Source organism: Schistocerca piceifrons, chromosome 6, assembly GCF_021461385.2.
Source record: "Schistocerca piceifrons isolate TAMUIC-IGC-003096 chromosome 6, iqSchPice1.1, whole genome shotgun sequence".
Lineage (NCBI taxonomy): Eukaryota > Metazoa > Arthropoda > Insecta > Orthoptera > Acrididae > Schistocerca > Schistocerca piceifrons.
In genome coordinates, this window is record NC_060143.1 from 123336352 (window position 1) to 123361149 (window position 24798).

At 37.8% G+C, this 24798-nt stretch overlaps 1 protein-coding gene across 5 annotated transcripts in view; it reads left to right on the top strand.

Moving 5' to 3' along the window:
- The window catches only part of LOC124802465 (polycomb protein Sfmbt), a 297351-nt gene that overhangs the window by 143984 nt on the left and 128569 nt on the right, over positions 1 to 24798 (top strand). The window lies entirely within an intron of this gene.

Consider the following 24798-nt stretch of genomic DNA (forward strand, 5'->3'; position numbering starts at 1 on the left):
TTTCCTTTGTAGACTGATTGCACTTCCCCATTATTCTACAAATAAGCTGACGTATACCACCTGCTTTATCCATGACTAACAATGAGAGATCCCCAACAGTGCAATCGCTTAGTGATACTATCTGTACGGTGATTTAGGTTTAGGTCCTAGGTATCACACAATGCAGCCATTCACCCTGGCGTGCCCTCATTTGCAAGTAATTGATGAAGGAAAAATTGGGAATTTTGTGTGACATTCAGTAGGAGTAAAAAGTTGTGTTTTATGATGTGATTGTGTGGTGTAATGGTTATGACAACAGTTTCATGAGCAGAATGTTGTCAGTTCGAATCTTGTCAGGTGCACATTTGTTTTTATTTTTTAATCTTGTTTGAAGTAATTTCAATAATTATTTTTATTCAGTTCATTGGTTTAAATGTAATTTTTTTATTTCTGTTCCTTTGTCACATCATTTTAATCACCTTATGAACTTTTCTATTTGTTTCATTTCTTCGTTATATCATTCTTTCTCCACTTGGAATTATTATGACTATGAGTTTAATGATATTTATTCATTATGATATTCAATTATTTGAAAATTCCAATCTATCATTTAAAAAACAAAAGACAAAATAATCTATTTATATTTGTGCAATGGAGTGAGGTATGTATTTTTGTTAAAAGATGTTTCTTTTCTTGGTAAATACTTATTGCACTATGGACAAAACAATGCAGATGAAAATTTAAGTGAAAGACAGGTTTACAACTTTATAGCTAAAACAAAATTCAAGCAAAATGGGAAGTAGATATAATGATAGCAATAATATTGACAAAAAACGGGTGATAAAACAAAAGAAATTAAATCGAAATTCATACATAAAAGTAATGAAAAATATATGAACAAAGATTCCAAGTGGAGAAGGATTGAGAGGAAAAAAAATGAGAGCAATGAAGAAGTTACTATGATTAAAATTATGTGACAAAGGAGTGGAATTAAAAAATTACATTCAAACCAATTAATTGAACAAAAATAACAATGGAAGTAATTTTGATAAAGATTTTAAAAAAGAAAAATGTCTATCTGACAAGATTCGAACTGATAACCTCTTGCATGTGGAGCCTTTACCCTATCCATTACACCACACAATCGCTCTATTTTCTGTAACTTTTTTAACACAAAATTAACACAAAATTCCGAATTTTTCTTTCATCAATTACTCTCAAATGGAGGCCCACCAGTGTGAATGGCTGAAGTGTGTGATACCTGGGATCTTAACTTACATCACCATATATATAGTTTCAGAAATGTCGAATGCATTGCTGGGGACCTCTCCTTGTAAGCCTATGTCATCCATTCCATTTCATATCCCAAGTGTTGTATGAGTTGACCGATTCCAACAGTGACTCATTGATACTATAATCATAGGATGCTACACTTTTTTTGTCTTGTGAAGTGCAAAATTGTGCATTTCTAAACATTTAGAGCAAGTTGCCAATCTCTGTACCACTTTGAAATCTTACCAAGATCTGACTGAACATTTATGTAGCTTCTCTCACACTTAATTATACAAGGGTCCTTTTTGTTTCCAACATCCGATAGGCTATAAATAAAAGACAAGTTCATAGAAAACAATTATTTTATTACCAAAAGTTTTGTATACTTACGGTTACTTTTCAACATAATCACTGAAAAGATTGAGATATTTATCGTACATGTGGACAAGCTTTGCAATACCCTCTTCAAAAAAATGTTGCCACCAATGATATCAAATGAGCGATGACATTATTTGAAGATCTCTGTTGGTTTGGAAGTGCCGTCCTCGTAGCCACGGCTTCAGTTCAGGGAAAATGTGAAAGTCACTGGGTGCCAGGTCAGGACTGTACGGCAGATGATTGAAAATGTCCCATTGACATTGTTCAATGAGCCATTGGGTTGTGCCAACAGTGTGTGGATGAGCGTTGTCATGGATCAACACAATTTCTGAACTCAGCATTCCTATTGGCTTGTTTTGAATTGTTCTCTGCAAAAGTTGTAAAGTTTCACAATAAGCACCTACATTGATAGTGGTTCCGGGCTGCATGAACTCTACAAGCAACACACTTTTTGGGTCCCAAAACATGGTAGCCATAACCTTTCTCTTGAATATTTGTTTGAATTTTTTTTGTTTGTTTCGTGAATTTGGATGCATTCATTGTTGTGATTGACTTCTGGAACTTCCATAGACAAAGCAGTTACGGTGAACCTACAATTTTCTCTAACCATTTTGTCAACTTGTTCAACAAGGTCGGATGTAACGACAGACTTGTGTCTTGGACCTCCTTCATAATGCACATCATTTTGGCCATCTTTAAACTACTTTCAGCACCATTCACACACAACACCATCAGTCATGATGTTATTACCGTACACTTGGCTCATTCTCCGATGAATTTCTGCTGCACTGTTCCCTTCTGCTTGCAGAAACCGAATTACATTTTGTACTTCACACTTGGCGGGAGCAACAATTATGGCAGCCATGTTTACATGGCTGTAGTGCAATGCAGACTGATGCCTTGAGGTCGGCAATGGCGGAGTGTGTGGTGCGAGAGTTTCCCAGTAACCTACAGCGCATATCCACTTTCTGCCACTTGCATAGCTTCTATACTAAGTGATCAGAGGTTGGGGGGAGGTGGTGGGGGAAGGCCCTCATAGATAATTGCATCATCTGCAAAAAGGCTGATTTTAGTATTAATATTGTCTGCAAGGTCATTAATATGAAATATGAACAGCAAGGATCCCAACACACTTCCCTGGGACACACGCGAAGTTATTCTACATCTGACATGACTCACCATCCAAAATAACACACTGTGTCCTTCGTAACAAAAAGTCCTCAATCCAGTTACACATTTCACTTTATACTCCATTGACAATAAGCATAGGCTTGGTACTGGTCAAATGCTTTTATGGAAATCGAGAAATACAGCATCTAGCTGATTGCCCTGATACAAAGCTTTCAGTATGTCATGAGAGAAAAGTGCAAGCTGGATTTCGCATGATCAGTATTTTTGAAATTGATGCTGGTTGGCATTGAGAAGGTAATTCTGTTCAAGATGTCTCATTATTGTTGAGTTCAGAATATGTTCTAAGATTCTACAACAAATTGGTGTCAAGGATATTAGACGGTTGTTTTGTGGATCACTTCTACTACTCTTCTTGTAGACAGCTGTGACCTGTGCCTTTTTCCAAGAACTGGGCATGGTTTTAGATTATAGTTACAAGAGTGGCTAACTCAGCTGCAAATTCGGTATACACTCTGACAGCGATTCCATCAGGCCCTGGAGTTTTGTTCAATTTCTTTTCAGTGATATGAGGATTAAATTGGGGAAATTATCATGGGTTTTCTTTTGTAAAGGAACATTTGAAAACAGACTTAAGCATATCAGCTTTTGCTTTGCTACCTTTAATTTCAATTCCTCTCTCATTCACTAGGGAATGGACATTATCTTTGATGTGACTAACAGCCTTTACATACAACCAGAATTTCTTTGGGTTTTTGAAAGCTCACTGCACTGTATTCTATTACAGTTGTCAGTGAAGGCATCATGCATTGCTCTCTTGACAACCAAACATGTTTCATTCAGCATCTGTCTATAGCCCTACACTTTGTTTTAAATCTATTATGCTGTAATCTCAGTTTCTTTATGGTGGCTGTATACCATAGAGGTTCTCTCCCATTATGAACTGTTCAGCTGGGTACATATCAGTCCAGTGCATACTCAACTGTTGTTTTAAACTCTAACTAGAGTTGCTCTACATGCTCCTGCCCTTTGCTGAATGTTTCTAGTTCCTCATTGAGATATGACACTACTGATTTTTTTATCTATTTTTCTGAATATATACATCTTTCTGCTTCGTGTAGTTGGCCTTTGTACTTTGGTAATCACTGTTGCCACAACTACATCATGGCCATGATACCAGTTTTGACGTTAACATCCGCAAAGAGGTCTGATCTATTTGTTGCCATTAGATCCAACATATTTCCATCGTGAGTGGGGTTCCCAACTATCTGTTCTCGGTGGTTTTCAGGGAAGGCACTTAGGAGTTTCCCAGGATGTCTTACCGTGCCCACCACTAACAGAACTGTAATGTTCTCAATTAATTGTTGGATGATTAAAGTCTCCACCGATGAATACAGTGTGATCGGGAAACTTTTGTACAAATGAAAGGAGGTTTTCTCTAAAGTTTTTGCTTACATCGGGAGATGAGTCTGGTGGGCAGTCTTTGATGGATCCAATTATCATTCTGTGCTCACCCGTAATACTGACTGTTGCCCAAACAATCCCACTTGCAGCTTCAATTTCTACCTCACTGGATTTGAGTTTCTTGTCTACTGCGACAAATGCACCATCTCCATTTTCCATTTGCCTATCTGTTCAAAATACACTTAAATTTTCCCCAAAAATCTCACTGCTGTCAATTTCAGGTCTCAACCAGTTTTCCATACCTAGTATTATGTGAGCTTCATTGCTGTTCATGAGCGCTTCAAGCTCTGGTATTGTCAATATACTCACAAGCACGAACAGTGCCTGCTTCAAAGTGAAGTTAAACTGACAATTTCTTTGTTTGTACATGTATCGGATTGTTTGACAAATCTGCAGCTAGACAAGAGCGTGTTTGACAAACAGGTTTGGCTCATTTACAGTGCCTTAAGAGCGAATTTCAGAGTAATTATGTGTATGGAAAGGATAGAGTGCTACTCACCATGAAGATGACATGTTGAACTGTAAAAACAGGCACAACAAAAGGACTGCTACACATTAAGCTTTCACCGAAAGCCCTCATCAGAAAAGGAAATCCTACCAGCATTCCCATAAGTAAGCGCGCGCGCGCGCACACACACACACACACACACACACACACACACACACACACACACACACAATCGCTGTATCTGGCTTCTCAGGCCTGAGCGCGGCCTGAGCAGCCAGAGATAGCAGTGAAGTGTGTATGAGGTGTGCTTGCTTGTGTGAATGAATTCCCCCCCTCCTCTGCCGAAGACTTTGGATGGAAGCTTAATGTGTAACAGTCTTTCCATCGTGCCTGTCTGCAATTTTTGTGTGTCATCTTCATGCTGAGTAGCAATCTGTCCTTTAAATAACTGTTGATATTCCATCTTGGACTTTCATTGTTAGAGCAATTATGTAGATGGAAGTGCAAATTTACCCCAAAATGGTATCCTATGTGCTATCAATGAATGCAGATATGGACAGTGAATGACCCCAAGATTGAAATTATTCTTGTGGCAAAAGTAGAAGTCTATTAGTAGTAGTATAAGGGGCGTTCAAAAAGAAATGAGCCGGAGGCATAATTGCAGAAACCAGTACCTGTATGTTAAGAAGTATTGACCCTGGTTGTTGAGATACTTGTCCCACTGTGACACGAGGCGGTGAATGGCTGTCTCATAAAATTCCCAGGGCTGCGATGTTAACCAGTTCTGCATGTACAGCTGGACGTCGTCATTAGAGGTGAATCGTTTGCCCCTCAGAGCCTTTTGCACTGATTGCACTCAAGGTTAATGGTCTCAGGAGGAGTGGCACCCAGAGGTGAGGTCGACTTTTTGAAACCATCTATACGGTGATGTAGATTGAGGTCCAGGTGTCATGCCCAGCATTCATTCATCCTGGTGGGATCTCGTTAGCTAGTTACCAACGACAAAAATTTTTGGGACTTCATGTAATACTCTAAATCTTTGTTATACAGAGTTCTTGTTCAGTGTAATGGTCGTCACATGCAAAAGGTTGTGGGTTCAAATCTGGTACTTTGAAATTTTTCGTTTTTAATGTTAATCGAAATGATTTTGATCATTATCTTTATTCAGTTAATTGGTTAAAAATTATTTTTTTTTTTAATTTCTCTTCATTTGTCTCATCTTAATCATCATTGTAACTTTTTCATTGCAATCATTTTTCTTGCTATCATTCTATTTCCACTTGGGATCTTTGCTGATGTGATTTCTTTTATTTACATTAATCTGTCATAATATTTAAATGTTTCAAAATATTGATCTATTTGTTAAAATGATGAAAGACAAAATAATCTATTTTTACTGTGCAGTGCTCAAAAATGAATTTTTCTTTACAACGTGTACTTTTTTTATGGTAATCATCAAGCAGACATTTAAAACAAAAGTTCTTATTGCACTACAGAAAAAATAACGGAGATAAAGATTTAAATGAGAGAAGGGATTATAAGTAAAAAAGGAATTCAAGCAAAATGAGGAACAGAAATAATGAGTGTAATAATATGGATGAACGTATAGGATGATAAAACAGAAGAAATTATATTGAAGTTAATACATAAAAGTAATTAGTCACTTGAACAAAGATTTGAAATGAAAAAATATGATGAGAAAAAAGGAGAAAAAATGAAAAACTTAATACGTTGGAAAGTCCAGGATAGAATGTAACAATGTTATGAAAAGGAAAGTTGCTACTCACTCTATAGCGGAGATGCTGAGTCACAGATAGGCACAACAAAAAGATCAAAAGATCATCACAAATAAAGCTTTCGGCCATTGAGGCCTTCGTAAACACAAACACAAACACACACACACACACACACATTCATGCAAACGCAGTTTGCAAGAAACCCACACAACTGCAGTCTCTATTGTTGACGAAGGCCTTAATGGCCAACAGCTTTATTTATGGCAGTCTTTTTGTTGTGTGTATCTGTGACTCAGCATCTCCGCTATATGGTGAGTAGCAATTTTCCTTTTCATAATACTGAAAAAGTTAATACGATCATTAAAATGACGTGACAAAGGAATAGGAAGAAATAAATACATTTGATCCAGTTAACTGAATAAAAGTATTAATCGTAGTCATTTCGACAGAGTTTAACAGACAAAAATTTCAAAGCACTTGAGAAACCCACAACTGTGTGCATATGAGGATTGTACCTTAACCATTTAGTTACAGAATTGTTGTTTACAACACCCAATTTTTAAAGCTACGGGATGTCACATGAAATTCTGAATATTTTCTCCCCCCCCCCCCCCCCCCTCTCTCTCTCTCTCTCTCTCTCTCTCTCCCCCCCCCCCCCCCCCCCCAATCCCTCCCTCCCTCTCCGCTAATTTCTAATTTCAATTTGCCGCCGCTCATACCTCACCTGTCTTTCAACTTCATCTTTGCCTCTGTACATCCGCCCCGACTGACCTCTCTGCCCAAACTCTTTGCCTTTACAAATGTCTGCTTGTGTCTGTGTATGTGTGGATGGATATGTGTGTGTGTGCGAGTGTATACCTGTCCTTTTTCCCCCTAAGGTAAGTCTTTCCGCTCCCGGGATTGGAATGACTCCTTACCCTCTCCCTTAAAACCCATATCCTTTTGTCTTTCCTTCTCCTTCCCTCTTTCCTGACGAGGCAACCATTGGTTGCGAAAGCTAGAATTTTGTGTGTATGTTTGTGTTTGTTTGTGTGTCTATCGACCTGCCAGCGCTTTTGTTTGGTAAGTTTCATCATCTTTCTTTTTAGATATATTTTTCCCACGTGGAATGTTTCCCTCTATTATATTCTCACCATCTATTTGGTTTCAGAAAGTCATTCCCACTGCTGGTTACATCTCCTCATCAGAAAAGTTGAGTTGGGAACCACTGGTTTAAGGCGAATTCCTTTTCTGCAAAGTCATGCAACAAATTTCACAAGAACATCATTTACTGTTTCCTCTGTTCTGTTTGCTTGGTGTGATAATAATAGCTTTATTGTATGCAAATTGAAGTAATTCTGCCTCCTGACTGTAATAAAATTATAGATTTTTCCCAAAAAGCAGCAAATAACCCACAATCAAACCTCGTGGAATACCCATTGTAATTTCTCCCATGCATATGTGACATCCGTGTGTGAGTTATATGAATAGACTAACCGTATATTTCAAGTTCTCCAGCAAGAACTGTCAATTGATTATGACTGACAAGATGCCTTTACTTAGTTGGAATAGATTTCAGCCCTGGATAGTGTATAATTAAAATCACTTTTCCTCTGTGTGTGTGTGTGTGTGTGTGTGTGTGTGTGTGTGTGTGTGTGTGTGTAAAAACATCCTCTGTGTGTGTGTGTAAAAACATATCTCAATAGAACTTCACTTATTAAATCCTGACTTGGGATAGGTATGATATTCCATTGTTGTAAAGTTGGAAACAGTCCTGCAGTTCATTACTTGCATCATTTTCCAAATGTCTTTTGAGGTGATAAACTGGCTGGTAGCTGTTGATATTTCTAAATAGTGGCATATTTGAATGCCTGAAGTTAATAATTTATTACATCTATGTCTAAGAACATGTTTTGTAGGGAGTATGTAAGTGTCTTTTATAATTGTGCCTGTCTGCAACTTGACATGTCTTTGTTTGTATGTGCATGTACTTTTTAGGGACTTCATTATTTTGATTATTTGAAAAGGAGATGCTACAGATACTTCAGTTTCTTTTAATTTTGTATCATTTCTTTTGGGCACTGTTTTACTTGGTCGTGAACAAATTGCACAAGTTAAGAACTCTGCTTGTAGAGTAATTAGGCGTACTAAGTTTTTTGGTTACGCAATTACCGGTTTTTTATGCTCCCATTCTCTTCAGTAAAAGTAGTGTTGTAGCTTCTCTCCCCCTATCTCTCTGTGCTGTAACTGTATTTCGATGAGTTTGATTATATTGTCAGAGGCATCAGTTATATAAAAGATGTGAATTCTGTAGGATTTTTTACTCCTCTTAAAACAATAGTAGAGGGTGAAAAATGAACCCTGTATAGATAAAATTAGAAACATCAAATTTACTTTGGCAATGAAAGAGGGCAGACAGGAACATTTTCCGCAGTTGACTAAATAGTAGTGTGGTCTTATTGAAGACCAGCAGGTGACTGAATAGTTGGTCTGAAGAATTATCCAACACTCTGAATGTAACATTTCAGCTCTGTGACATTTCCGATGGCCAGTGGAATGGTGCCCATGCCCATGGACCGCTTGCAGGATGGCAGCAGTATGGAGATTTGCAACTGAACTGCCATATCAAATAAACAGCTGTTGCAACAAGATTGTAAGCTACGGTTTTCACTAGGGACAGGGAAAAAAACTTTATATTTTATGGCCAAATTCAGTGTTATTTTTTTTGCCAAAATCAGAGTTACTTTTTGCCGAGATCAGTGTTACTGGTATCTTTTCTGCCAAGGTCGTTGCTGTTTTTATCAAGGTCCGTATTTTTTCCCCCTAATTTGGTACTTCATTTCCAAATTCATTGTCTTTTTTCCAAATGCAGCGTCATCTTTTTGCCAAATATGGTGTCTATTATTTTTTCAGAATTTGATGACTACTTTTTCAAAATTTGGTATTTATTTATTTATTTATTTTACTCATTTTGGTGTGTATTTATTTCTTTCAAAATTTGGTGTCTACCATTTTTTATCTTCAAATTCAGTGTCTTTTTTTGCCAACATAGGTGTCATTTTTTCCCAACTTCAGTGTCATTTTTTGCCAAATTTAGTGTCATTTTTAGCCATGTTTGTTTTTGTCAAATTCTTTGTAGTTATTTTTCCAAAATCAATGTCACCTTTTTGCCAAATGCAGTGCTTGTTTCGCCAAACTCAGTGGTTCTGCCAGATTCGGTGTGGGATCGTTTTTACCAAATTCTGTGTGGGTTTTTTCTGCCAAATTTGGTGTGGGATTTTTCCTGCCAAATTCTGTGTGTTTTTCTGCCAGATTCAGTGTTGTTTGCGTTGCCAGATACCGTGTTTTTTGTCAATTTCAATATTTTTTTGCGAAATTTTATGTTTTGCCAGATTTTGTGTTACTTTTATTAATGTCTGTGCTATTTTCAACATCACATGTAAGTTATTATTGCTACTATTGCTAAACAGCTATTTCATATGTATAACATTTGTATGCAGCAGAATTAGAAATTTCGTGGTATCTCATAAAAATTGCCAATTTGCATTACCTGTCTAAAAACAGCAAATTCCACATTTTTTTCACTCTATCATTTTCCTGAAGTTTTCCAGTCCCTACTTATCTCAGATATTTTCCTGGAAGCTGGGCTATGAGTGATGGTGCCACTTTCCAGTTTATCTCTCAGCTCACCATTGTGTAGCCCATGTCAGCTCATGTAGCAAGAAACAGTTGTAGGGATCAGCAGTTTAAACGCCTATTTAGTGATGAGAGTAGATTCTCCCTTGTTTACTTGCAAGTGTGGTGTCAACCAGGAGGGTGACAGCTATCAGTATGTCTTTGGCAAAGATATACAGCATCACCTGCAGGCAACTTGTTGTGGAAAGCATTGAGCCTACAATGACTGTACACCTCCCAGGTATATCAGGGAACACTGAAGAGTTCAGAGCACATTCTGTTCATTCTGTTGCCACTCCAACATAAAGGAGGTGTGCTCTTCCAGAATTAACAGTGCTCTCAACATAATCACTTGTCTCCTCCCATGTTGAACATGTGTCGTATAAAATTATATGATATTTGCTTTGGGGCAGGGTTACCACTAACATTCCTACAAGAATTGTGTCAGTGAGTGTAAGCATAATGTGGAAAACATCTCAAGATGTTGCCTAATATCTCAAAGCGTATATTGGTGTGTGATTGCAGGACTGCATTATAGGCAGAGGAGACTGTTACACAATAATTTCACTAACTGATACAAAATTTTTCTGTAGGTGACCAACTCTGTGATATGTACAATGTGTGTATGTTACCAGTATTGTGTGAGAACTTGTTATTCTGTAGAATGCCTGGGAAACCTATGGAATGCCTGATGATTTAGGAAAATTATTAAATATAAATTTTTATGAAAATGTTCCATACTTTTCCTAGGTATTAGACAGAATGACAAGTACCATATATGCAGTGTTAAAAGGACACCAAATGAGAAGCCTCTATTAATTAATAAGCATTTGAAACTGAAAAAACAAAACTACAAAATAAAGCAAAGCACAGGATATTCTTACCAGAAAACAGTGAAAGCAAAACTGAGATTGAAGTACTTGTTACAGTGAGTACTCACTTTTCTTCTTCACACAAACATTTTGACAGTTTTGACATTCGATTTTACACATTCTGTTCATTACCTAGGAATTCTGTAGAATGCCATATTTCACCCAATGCCGTTAACATATATATATCATTAAAGTTTCATTCATGTGGTGCCACTGCTTCAGGGTGTTAATTTTTGTTTTTCCACTGGTATATTGTACAGCACTGTTGCCAGTGTGAATGTACTTTCACATAAATACTTTTTCTTTTCAGATACTCCATTACGTGGTGCTTGTGATGTTTTCCTGTTTAATAACTGTGTTTCAGGACAACTGTTCTTAAAAATGAATACAGACTTAAGAAAGATGTATTGAATTTAGTTCTGACATTGAGCTCATTGTCTCCAATCAACATTTTTAAAAGCATTCTTAAAACATCCTGTTTTGCAGTTGCTTATCATTCTCTCTATTACTTCAATTGTTTCTGAAATGTACTTAAAAGCAAGTTATGGTATTTGACTAACTGCGTATCATGATCTGAAAATCTGTTTGCCACAAGATAGGTATGTGTGTTTTAGGTTCATAATGTTGTCAAATTACTATTGTTATGAGCTATTCAAGTGCAAACATTTATGACTGCGTAATCGTAAGCAGCTGTTATCATACTTATACCATTGTTTCTTTTAAGAAATTTCAGATATAACCTTTCTCTTTGACAGACAACTTAATTAACTGAATATTTCTTTTCTTTTTTTTTGTTCCTCCTTCCTTCCTTTCCCTCCTTCCTACTTACTTCTTAAAGAAAAATTCCCAATGTGCTCATGGGTACTGGTATTCAGTACCAGATACAAATTTTTATTTCCAATATTCACAAGCACATGCTTCTGTATCTGTATTTTTACTTTTTTAAATATTTGCTTCAAATTTATAAAACTGAAATTCAAAATACACTGGTGTGCAAAACTTGAGTTTGATAGTAACTTTCACACAATATGGCACTGCTAAGTAACATAGCTTGACGAAACTTAGATGATGCATAGAAAGAACTACTGCAGTATAGCACAGAAATATCACTTTTATTCAAGTGTCACTGAAGTCACTTTGTTTTATGGTGGTCCCATGGACATTTAAAAGGCGGGACACGATTCTTAATAGGATGTGTGACCACTGTGAACAGCATTAAGGATGGTAAGAAGTTATTGTGATAGGGCATTCCATTCCTCGACCAATGCAGTTCATAACTGCTGCATGGTCATTGGTGCCTGTGGACGTCCTGCAATTTAACTCCTAAACGCGTCCTGCACATGCTCGGGATTCAAGATGGGCAGTAATGGACAGGTCAGTTCATTTTTCAAATATCCTCTCATTACAAGAGCTTCTCCAATTATGCTGTTTGATGCAATCGCGTATTGTCATCCAGAAAAATGAAATCAGGGCCAATTGTACACTTAAAAAGATTCACATGGAGGAGTGCAGTGCCACAATATCATAAAGGTGAACGGAATAGTTTTTCTTTCATGGCCTATGAGAAATAATGTGAGAATAAAGTTTGTTCATATCTTAAAGAAAACAATATAACTTTTTGTATGATGAAAATATTATTTAGTTCATTGGCATCTCTTACATTTTAAACATTATACCTATTGTACACGGACTGGAGCCTAGACTTGAATACAACCATGCATAAAAATTATGTTTGGGTTGGAAAATGGTATATGAAACTTCTTCCATCTTGGTGTAAATGTAGCTGAAAATTTTTCTTCGTCCAGCAGGACAGTGGAACAAAGAATATTGCAACAGTTTTATAATGTGGTTCCTGTACAAAACTGCAAAACAACTGAAGACACTTCAGGCTGCCAACTTATGTACATTGAAAATTTCTGGAACATCCCAGAATCGTGCTCTAAAAGTGCTCATATTTGAAATAAATGAGCTGATTGACACTTCTAGAAGTGTAGGGCAAAATATCAGCAGTGCAGAAATCGAAACTACAGAATCAATTAGTAAATATCCCGAAGAGTATCCGGGTGGTGGTCCTAAAGAGTATGTGTGCAGAATAAGGAACACATTTGTTTACAATGACACTTTGTACAGCAATTAATGCTACTTAGTTTTTAAATTTTCTGTGCGTACTTTTGGTAAATAACAAAGTACCAATTTCAGTACAAAAACAATGAGACTAAATATTTGTTGCGCGTCTAAAGTGGATTGCTGCTTGAAGTTTTACTTTATTTGATTTGATGTTTTATTTTTGTATGTAGAAGTAAATACATCTGCAATTTATGATAAACTTTCTTGGTAACACATTCATTAATCTACTAAACAGTTCTGAAGCCAAAATATCTATGTATCCCCAATACATTTTGCATAGTCCATAATTACATAATGGATACTCCAGTAAGAATTATCAACAATATAGGAAAAGACAGATTACGGACATTTCCTACATTATTGAAGTAGTTACATAACACTACCACAGAGAGAACCCAATTTCATGCAAGGGAGCATACCAAAGGGGACACAACTGTGAAGTACTAAGTCTGGTGCACATAGGTATTAAGAAACACGTCTTACCCCAGAAAATGAGCAACTTACTGGTTTTATTAGTCATACCTGCAGTAGTAACCTACAAAGAGAAGCTACTTGTTGACATCCGACTCTCTTAAAATATTTCACGGTATTTCAAATGCTGAATAACCTCTGTTGTATTTTAGTTTTTGAATATAATATAGTGGGAACAATTATGACATTATCCTTTATTTTCTAAGACGTCAGTGAAATATTCCTGGCCCACGACGCCCTTTTTGTTGCCAACAGTATACAGTTCACTGAGAATGGTCTAGCTGTTTCCTATTCATGCCAAATGAGTGTCGCAGGTGAAATGAGGGGTGTGCTGTTCCTAGCATGTTGTTTATTTTTGCAGGCCTACCAGGTTGCACATGTGCTATGTGCTGTGAACAGAAGTCCACACCTCCGTTTATGACTCAGCCAATTGTGCCTATTATACGAGACTCTGTCTTTTAGTTATCTCAGCCTTTCAGAGTGCCGCAGAATTGTGATATCAGATGACTGTTTGCATTCTCAAGAGTCGTGAAACATGCTTTACAAGAAATGCACCATGAAGCTTTCAGATTCTCATTTCCCTAGGCAGTAGTGTTATATATCGAGGAGGAAGTCATAACATTTAGCTCTGGGTATCAACCATGTAGAGGAACTGCAAATCAAATTTAGAAAAATACTTCACCGAGCACTGGATAGATGTGCACCTAGTAGCACAGTTTGTGATAGGAGAGATTCTCCATGGGATAAAGTGTTTGTAAAGAAACTTGTAAAAAACAACTAATACTACTGCAATATATATCTAAAACAAAGTATAGGGCTGTAGATAGTGACATGCGAGATAAGACATGTATATCTGTCAGAAGGGCAATGTTTGAAGCCTTCATAATTGAGAGACCTCTCACAAACCCAAATTAATTCTGCTCTTATTTCAGTGTTGTCAGTGGCACCAGACTTAATACCCAGTCATTTGTGACACAGATACTAAAATTGAAGGTGTAACATCAAAAGCAGATCTGCTGAACTGTTTTCAATTTTCCTTTACAAAGGAAAACATAGGAGTACTGCCCCAGTTGCAAAGATGAGTGACATCATAATATACCATAGATCTGTCAAACAAAAAACTGTTGCCAGTAGTTGAGAGAAAGCACAGCTAATACCAGTGTACAAGAAGGTTAGCAAAAGTGATACATAAAATTATCAGCAAATATCATTGACATCCATCTGTTGTACAGTCCAAGAATCTACTTTGGGCTCAAACATAATGAAGTATCTTGAACAGAACACTCTTATCCTTGCCAACCTACATGGATTCTGAAAACATTGGTCGTGCAAAACCCAACTTTCACTTTTCTCGCATGACATCCTAAAAGCCATGGCTCAAGGTAATCTTATCCATGTTCATAAACACTTTTTCATTTTACAATTTGACTGATTAAAGCTTTTGTATTGAAGCAATTTTGTAGTGAAATCGGTAAAAGTCTGTCATAAAGTAAACTGGAGTGGTTGTTCATTAAAACAGTAGAAGTAACTTCAAATGTGCCCCAGCGAAGTGTCTTTGGACTTCTGTTGTTCATGTTGTGTATTACTGTTACATATCCACAGTTTTGAATATAATGTTAATGTTAAAATGCAGTACCACCACACTCTCAAAGATTGCATTATGTTCCCTCAAACTCCTCAATTTTCCTGCATTTATTTACTTCTGTTTGTCTTATTAATATTGCTTAAGTTTCTTATGTATTCTTTAGTTACAGTGATAATTGTTTCTTCTTTTAATTGCTTTGTGTATCACACTCTGTGTTTTATACCTACTGGTGTAGCCTTGTCAAGTACTAATTTTATGTATTACTTTTGTTTATTAATAGAAACTGTTATGTAGATACGTTGTTCCTATTTTGTGTTAAAAGTTTTCCTGTCTACTCCATTTTTATTTATTTACAGATCAATTTTTTACTTTTTCATTGCGTTACCACCACACTGTCAAAGATGTTACTTACTGTTTGTTTCTGCTTCAATCTAAATGTGTTACTTCTCTTCCAATGTTGTTTGCAAACATTGTAACTTCTTTGGTGACAATACTCAGTAAATGTCTGAAGATGGCCTTGTAAGCCAAAAACGGTTAACACAATAAAAATTAATACTGTAGAACAAAAGCAAACTGGTGCTTTTCATTTATTATAATGTTGTTCTACCAAGAACTTGTTCTACCAAGAACCGACAGAAGATTCTGTTAACATAGTATTTTAACAGTAATTTATAATTATGACTTAAATTATGGATTTACAAGGATTCACAAATACTTAAGTGTAGAGTTTGTAAGGATGTAAAATGGAATTGTCACAAGGCTCAGTCTTAGGTAAATCTGGTGGCAAACTTTGGTTGATTGTTGGGATTCTGGGAAAATTCAGTAAGTCTACAAATGGGATAACACTTGTGTGACCCATCCTATAATTTTGCTCAAGTGTGTGGGACACATACCAGATAGCACTAACAGGTGATATTGAATATAAACAAAGAACAGTAGCCCTAACGGTCACAGGTTTGTTTGACCCACGAGGGGATGCTGCAAAACCCCAAGCGGCATACACTTGAAGATATACAACTACTGAAGAAAATTGTGATAACCTGCTTTAAGTGGGGAATGTAAATATGTTACAGGCGTGTATGTATAGCTGCCATAGGGCCTGCAAAAACCCGATAAGATTAATAACCATGCACGTAGAGGCATTTGAGCAGACATTCTTCCTGCATTCCATTTGTGATTGCAACTGGAAGTAACCGTAATATGTGATACCTTGGAAAGTACATTCTGCCATGCACTTCAGTCATCTCCAGTGTGTTGATGTAATATTGAAATGTTCTCATTATTTAGAATATGAAGAAAATTCTTACTTTGAAAATGACTGCACATATACAATCACCATCTATGTTGATGTATGTAGCTTCCTTCCATTGTTTTGATCTCTGCCACCTTATTTCTTTTTTGTTGTTCCAGTACTCATTCAACTTTTTATGGTAGTTTAATTTCTATTAGTTTTACATGAGAATGTGAAGTTGTTAGAAAACTAAATATTTTACTCTATTTTCATGATGACGAAGAGGTGGGCGTGGAAGGTAAGAACACCCCTGCAGTTTCAGCTCAGAGTGACTACCTGCAAGTCCTTCCCCTGGCCAGTCACTCCTAAACAGACCAAAACTGCACTACTGCTACAGCACACAGGGAAACCAGACATCCTGCTTATCACTCTGCTCAGTGGACCTGCTTCATCTTTTGGCTGTCACATCTTGTTTTATGGAACATCATATCTTTGACAACCGTTGAGAATTCCACTGTTGAAGAGGTTGATGACCATGAAGTTTGGTCATGTAAAACAATACTCATCATTGTCATTAGCAGCAGCAGCTGACATTTTGTTCATTTTTTAGTGTGTCATCTGTATTCCATAATAATTTTGTATAAGTTGTGTTTCTTGTTTGGTTACAGGTCAACTAAGGATCATGTCAAGATAACTATTGGTTTGTCTTTTCCTTCATCTTCCTCCAAAACTCTCTCTTTCTCAGAATGGTCTCTTTTCCTCTCATCTGACCATGTGACACCAGTTGTTTACATCTATGTTTTATCTTCCTGAAAACATTTGAATTTTATTACCTCTAGTCTAAATTTCTCTTTTGAGTAATGTCCCCTGTTCAGCAATTCTTCTAAGTCCTCATTTGCCTTGTCTCCAATTTTTTATCTGTTTTCCTGTTTTGTAAGAATGTGTATATCTCCTCTCTTATTAGGTTTTCCTGTTTTGTATCTAGATGTCCACAGAGTGTAACATATCTTTTCCTGATCAGCTGTTGTTTTAGGACAGAACAAGTATATTTGGTCTCGAAACGCTATTGCCATCTTTATTCTTTATTGAAAGCCGCACCCCCCACACCCCGCATGCCCTTTTTGCATCCAGATAAAAGTACTGTTGCCGACACGTAAAGGACTTAGTGGTTTTACAACTGTATTATAATACCTTAATTTAACATATTTAGAAAAACCATGATATTTAATGCCTATTTTCTTGATATTGTCATACTTGGTTTTTCAAATTCTTAGTGAACAAAATTCGTCATGTATTGTATTTTTACACATGATGTTTGTATACGTGTGTTCTGAGGTTCCATTTGTTATTATGGGTACATTTGCAAAGGCCAAATAATTTATTGCTTTTTTTAGCCACCCAATTTTTTGTAGCTATTGTCTTTCTCGTTTTCTTCCTTTATTCTCTTATAGCATTCTCCAGCATGCTGCTGAGTGATAATGATGACATACTGTTTTCTTGACTGACTCCTGATACAGCTGGAAAGAAATAGAAGTTGTTTCAAGGAATTTAACTGTAGACACTATTTTGCAAGAGTTTGTTTAGTTATTTACAGAGTTTTCCTACATTTTGCAAATTCCTTCGGGTTTTTGAGAAGGGAGTGTCTGTTGAATCGTATGGCTTTCTAAAGTCAACAGACATGAGTATTATCTTCTTAATTCATGTTTTCATATACCTAATTATTTGTTTAAGGTTTAGAATTTGTTCTGAATTCTGTTATGTATACAGGGTGCTCGCAAAGTCCTGATCCATTTTAGAGAATTAATGGCTGCATGTACATAATTATAATCTATCACTGTGGTAACAGCTCTCTCTCTCTCTCTCTCTCTCTCTCTCTCTCTCTCTCTCTCTCTCTCTCTCTCTCCCCCCTCTCCCCCCCCCCCCTCCCCCCTGCTGTTGTTAGTGCACAATTACAGAGGTGCAACAGGAGTTCACTGAGAAATTCCACAAGCCAGTATCAACAAGAGCAAAGATCCGGTTGCTTGTCAATAAGTTCGAAAAAACTGAAAACATTGTCAATAAATGACATGCTAGACCACCTCCTGCACAACAAGAGACCGTTCAGTGAATTAGAGAAGCAACAAAGTCAAAATGCATCAAGAAGTTTAAACAAAGAGTTAGAACTGTCAAAATCAGTGATTTTGATAGATTTACACTGAATGCCAAAGAAAAAAGTTTACCACAGTCTGATGTTTCACAATTTAGACTTAGAAGATTATACAGCTTGGTTGAATACAAGCTGCACACAACAAACACTTGTGGACCTCGTTTAGTATACTCTGCAGAAAAGTTAACAAATATAACTGCCACATAAGGTGTAACAAACCACCTGACACTAACTGTGAATGACAAAGAGAGACACAAAAGTGAATGTGTGGCTTTGATTCACAAACGCCTGCAGTTATGGGCTCTTCACTTTTGTAGTAGAGGCAATTGCAAGAAACATATACTTGATATTATGGAGCAGTTGCGAACAAGTGTGTCAGCAAGAAGGCATTGCGGATGCTGTAGTGTTCCAACAGGATGGAGCACAACCTCATTTGCTCTAGTTGAGGGACTACCTACATCGAAGACTCGCCAACATGGGGATAGGCAGAGATTCTGTAAGCCTGTGGCTGCCATATTCACATGATTGGACAGCTCAGAAGAAAGCAGACATGTGTGGTAGGAAAAGTCAAAAATTTTATTTTCTTATTAAAGTTAGTGAGTGCATTTTTTGTAGCTTTGCCTCACAAATCACCAAGTTATTTCCAACACAACAAGGTCTTCACTCTGCTGTCTGCATTCTTAACTCAGTACTACACCCGTTGTGCTCTGTAGAAGTCAATAGCATTTTTATTAGTTTTATATGTTGAGGGAAAAGTCTGCTAAAAGAAGAATATATAATCGAGAATATATTAAGTGTGAATTGACGTTTATTAAAAAGACAGTGTCCAACTACCACTCTTGTGTTGTGTGTCGTCATATCCTTGGTAAAAACTCCTTGTGGCCTGTATGTATGGAATGTCATTTAATAACAGCTCACTGAGTGTTGAAGAGTAAACCACAAGAGTTTTTGTTGGAAAAAGTAAATTCTTAAATTGCTTGAAACTGGACTCCATGGGACTTTTTCACCAGAAAAGTGGAAAGTTATTGAAGCGTCACAAAAAACCTGTTTACTATTAATAGGACATGATCAAACCTGCCATTCTTAAAGATACCTCTCTCAAACAACAGTGTACAATATGGGCCTGAAGAAATGGCCTCAAATGTGAAATAACAGCTCATTGGAAGACTGAAAATGTCTAATTTTTTGCCTTGCAGTGTGTCAATTCTGCTGTGTTGCTTAATAAGAGGGCGAGTCAAATGAAAACTTTGAATTTGTAATAACAGATCGAAATTACCCGCCATTATCCGGTAAGTTGGTAAGCATGCTACAAACAGCGTGCAGAATGGATGTAGGTGGCAGCATAGTGCAGATTCACACATACCGTTGCAGTATCAGTATAAAGATGGCCGCCCTACTTATGACTTTGCACCAAGGAAGAAAAGCGTTATGTTATTCGGTTTTTGTGTAGTGAAGGTGCGAAAGCTATTGAAATTCATTGACGAATGAAGGTTCAGTACGGTGATGCATGTTTGTCACAGCAGCAAGTCTACAAATGGAGTAGGAAGTTGGCAAATGGTGTGACTTCAGTGGAAGATGCTCCTTGTCCATGTCAGTCACGAGTCGTGACTCCACAGAACATAGCAGCAGTTGAAGCCATAGTGAAGGAAAACCGCTGAGTGACACTGAATGACATTGCAGCATGTTTACAGATTAGTCATGGGTCAGCACACCACATTGTGCATGATGTGCTACAGTTTCACGAAGTTTCGGTGAGATGGGTGCCACAGCAGCTGACTCCTGAAATGAGAGAACGACATGTTGATGCTTGTGAAGAACTTCTTCGGGGCTTTGAATGAGAAGATGATGGCTTCCTTGCAAGAATCGTTACTGGGGACGAAACCTGGGTTCACTTCGACCAACCGGAAACGAAGAGAGCGAGCAAGGAATGGCGCCATTTCCTCGTCACCAAAACCAAAGAAGTTTCTAACAGAACCATCAACAGGGAAGGTTATGCTGACTCTCTTTTGGGTCGAAAAAGGCGTCATTTTGGAGAATTACATGCCTAGAGGGACCACTGTCACCTGTGCATCGTACACAGATCTCCTAAAAAATCATCTGCTGCCTGCAATCAAATCAAAGCGATGTGGATTGCTGTCAGCAGGTGTCCTTTTGCAACATGACAATGCAAGGCCCCACACTGCCCGTACAACAGTTGCAACAATCACAAACCTGCATTTTGAGTGCCTTCCTCGTCCACCATACTCACCAGACCTTGCCCCAAGTGATTTCCATATGTTTGGACCACTCAGAGACGCAATGGGAGGAAAGAAGTTCCATTCTGATGAAGAGGTATGCCAGGCGGTGCATGAGTGGTTGTGCGGACTACCAAAAGAATTTTTTTCTAAAGGAATTTATGCACTTTGTAAGTGCTGGAGGACTTGCATTGAGCGTGGGGGAGATTATGTTGAGAAGTGATACAGCTTCATTTGACTCACCCTCGTAATATCTGCTGATTTGTGGACGAGAATAAAATAATATAATAACTGTTATTTTCTAAAAACTTGGAAACCATATCAAAAGGTTCTCATGTATTTACTGCCAGTAATGAATTTTTCATTAAAATAATTTTCTTGAGGCAGAGTTTGTGCTCTGGCGTCCTAAGTGCTGCCAAAGAAAAAAATCCTAATTTTATTGGCTCTCACTGTAATGTCCACATCTAGCACTAGATTCTGAAACTTCACCTGAGAAACTGAATACTGCACTGAAAATTGCTGTCAGTGGTGGATCCACCACAGTTGCCTGAACATTAAAAGTGCTCTTAGATGTGCTTTAGCTAGTTTGAAACTGAGCATTCAGGAGGTGCTTAAACAGTTTAGACCATCATATTGAAATGAAGAATTTTTCTTGTGACTTCCGTCACTTACAAATATTAGATGTGAAAATTGTTGTTGAATTAAGATATAAAGACATATTTATTTCAGTACCAAGTCATTTGATAACCCTCTGAGTGTCGATATCAGATTACTGTCAAGTAAAGTTTTCTTGAAAGAAGCAAAATAAATAAATAAACATTTGGGGGATGGGGCATGAGATATTCTGGGGTTGCAAAAAGTAGCACCAATTAGAAGAGGTTGGGAACTAGTGATGTACAGGTTTTCTGTTGAAATCGACTGGGGGAAAGAAAAGGCTGTGGTCTAAAAATGTGTGATTTCGTTTTCTTTCTCACAGTTGGATTTAACTGACAAGGTGACCCTCCGTACTGTAAATCACGGATTTTGATGCGCTTCAAATATGTTGTAGAGGCAGTTGCCCTGAGTACCTGGCTATCCGGTTTTTCAGCGAAGGGCCTTGGTTTTTGAGAAAGTTGATTTTGAAGTTCATTGCGCACTTTGTATACCTGTAATATTGCATATATTCTGAGGAAGTCAGTGTAGCACAGCAGTAAAGGTTCACAGCTACCGTGATGGAGGTACCGTGTTCAACTCCTGCTCACGGAGTAGATTTATGGCATATTTAATGGAATTTGTGATTTGGCCTTTTGAGTCTTCTTTAACTCCTCTACTTGTGGATCTTCTTCTGGCTGCACTACTGCAGAAACACTTTGTTCTTTCATTTCACAGAATTTTTCTAACACACTGCACTAGAGATGCTTTGTGAGCAACTGATGCTGTAGTTAGATGCGAATATAAAGGAATGCAACTCGCATTGTCATTGGCCACAACTAGGAGCTGGGGTTCCCGTTATGGCTAACGGTATTCACGGGAGAGGGGAAGATAATGGGCAGAGTGTAAAATTATGTTGAAGATGATTTAATTCCCTCACAGGCTGTGTATGGAACTTGAAAAGGACTCCATCAATCTTCGAGACATAGCTTTAAAATACTATTAGTATTGATTAAAATGTCACTCAGTGTTGCAATGGTACAATTATTATATAAGGGCAACACCCTTCATTCTCCTTTCTGAAAGGCAGAATTCAGTACTTAAGCGTTTACACTTAAGTGTCAAAGAAACTGGTATAGGCACGCGTATTCAAATACAGATATATGTAAACAGGCTGACTACGGTGCTGTGGTCGACAATGCCGATATAAGACAAGTGTCTGGCGCAGTTGTTAGATCGGTTACTGCTGTTACAATGGGATGTTATCAAGATTTAAGTGAGTTTGAGTGTGGTGTTACAGTCAGTCCACAAGCGATGGGACACAGCAGCTCTGAGGTAGCAATGAAGTGGGGAATTTACCATATGACCATTTCACGAGTATACCTTGAATATCAGGAATCCGGGAAAGCATCTAATATCTGACATCACTGACGCTGGAAAAAGATCCTGCAAGAACAGGAGTGATGACGGCTGAAGAGAATTATTCAACCTGACAGAACTGCAACCCTTCTGCAAATTGCTGCAGATTTCAATGCTGGGCCATCAGCAAGTGTCAGCGTGCGAACCATTCAGCAAAACATCATCGATATGAGCTTTTGGAGCCAAAGGCTCACTTATGTACCCTTGATGACTGCACAACACAAAACTTTATGCCTTGCCTAGGCCCATCAACACCGAAGTTGGATGTTAGTGACTGAAAACATGTTACCTGGCCGGACAAGTCTTGTTTCAAATTGTGTCGAGTAGATGGACATGTACGGGTATGGAGACAATCTCATGAATCCGTGAGCCCTGCATGTCAGCAGGGGACTGTTCAAGCTGGTGGAGGCTCTGTAATGATGTGGGGCATTTGCAGTTGGAGAGATATGGGACCCTCAATACGTCTAGGTATGACCCTGACAGGTGACACGTACATAAGCATCCTGTCTGATCACCTGCATCCATTTGTATCCATTGTGCATTCCGAGGGACTGGGGCAGTTCCAGCAGGACAATGCGACACTCCACACCTGCAGATTTGCTACAGAGTGACTCCAGGTACATTATTGAGCATATCAGGGATGCCTTGCAACATGCTGTTCAGAAGAGATCTGCACCCCCTCATACTCTTATGGATTTATGAACAGCCCTGGAGGATTCGTGGTGTCAGTTCCCTCCAGCACTACTTCAGACATTAGTTGAGTGCATGCCACGTTGTGTTGCGGCACTTCTGTGTGCTCGCAGGGGCTTTACACAATATTAGGCAGGTGTACCAGTTTCTTTGGCTCCTCAATGTATGTTGCCTGCCTTGTCCTCTAGTGCTTGTTAATGATTTTTGCACCATTGAAAGCCATAAGATATAACCAAATTATTTATTCAGCTTTTGGGTCAGGTTCAGTAATAATATTTTGCTACAGCCGTCATCAAAGGTGGCACACGTCAGCCTTACGTAAGCTGAACCTTTTTCAACTAACGTGCAACTGTCTGCTGATCTGTGCTTTGGTGCATCATATTGGACAGTAAGTGCTACTCCCCCTTCCCCTTTTTCAATATGAAAGAAAGACATAGATATTCTTAAGCATTTAGAAAATTGAACAAGTTTTTCTACTGATGTTGCCACAGCCAGACTTTTAGTTGGCATTTGTACGCACTATGTACTCATAATACTGACAAAAATGAAAGTGAATTGCAGTGCATTCTCCAGTTTTTATATATATATATGTGTGGATGGATATGTGCGTGTGTGCGTGTGTGCGAGTGTATACCTGTCCTTTTTTCCCCCTAAGGTAAGTCTTTCCGCTCCCGGGATTGGAATGACTCCTTACCCTCTCCTTTAAAACCCACTTCCTTTCGTCTTCCCCTCTCCTTCCCTCTTTCCTGATGAGGCAACAGTTTGTTGCGAAAGCTTGAATTTTGTGTGTATGTTTGTGTTTGCTTGTGTGTCTATCGACCTGCCAGCGCTTTTGTTCGGTAAGTCACCTCATCTTTGTTTTTATATATAATTTTTCCCACGTGGAATGTTTCCTTCCATTATATATATATATATATATATATATATATATATATATATATGTGTGTGTGTGTGTGTGTGTGTGTGTGTGTGTGTGTGTGTGTGAGTGAAGTAAACCCAAAAATTTGTTTCTCACTCCTGTTTAAGAAAGCTACTTGATGGATTGTTCTGCATTATCTTCATTTCACAGTACAGTACTTGGCATATCCGTCAGTGTGAGTTATTATGTAGCAATGTTGCAAATTCGAATTATCAGGGTAAGAATTTTTGTGACATGAAGGAATGATGTAAGTACTCCGCCTTCCTAATTTCAGTTCTGGTGTTCATACAATTCACTTCATTCCTTCTTCTCACCTATTGCTTAGAGCACAGAAAATATTGAAAAATGTATTTGAGTGTAGATCGTTGTTAGAACTCATTAGCATAAGACATATTACTATTTCAGAGCCGAAATA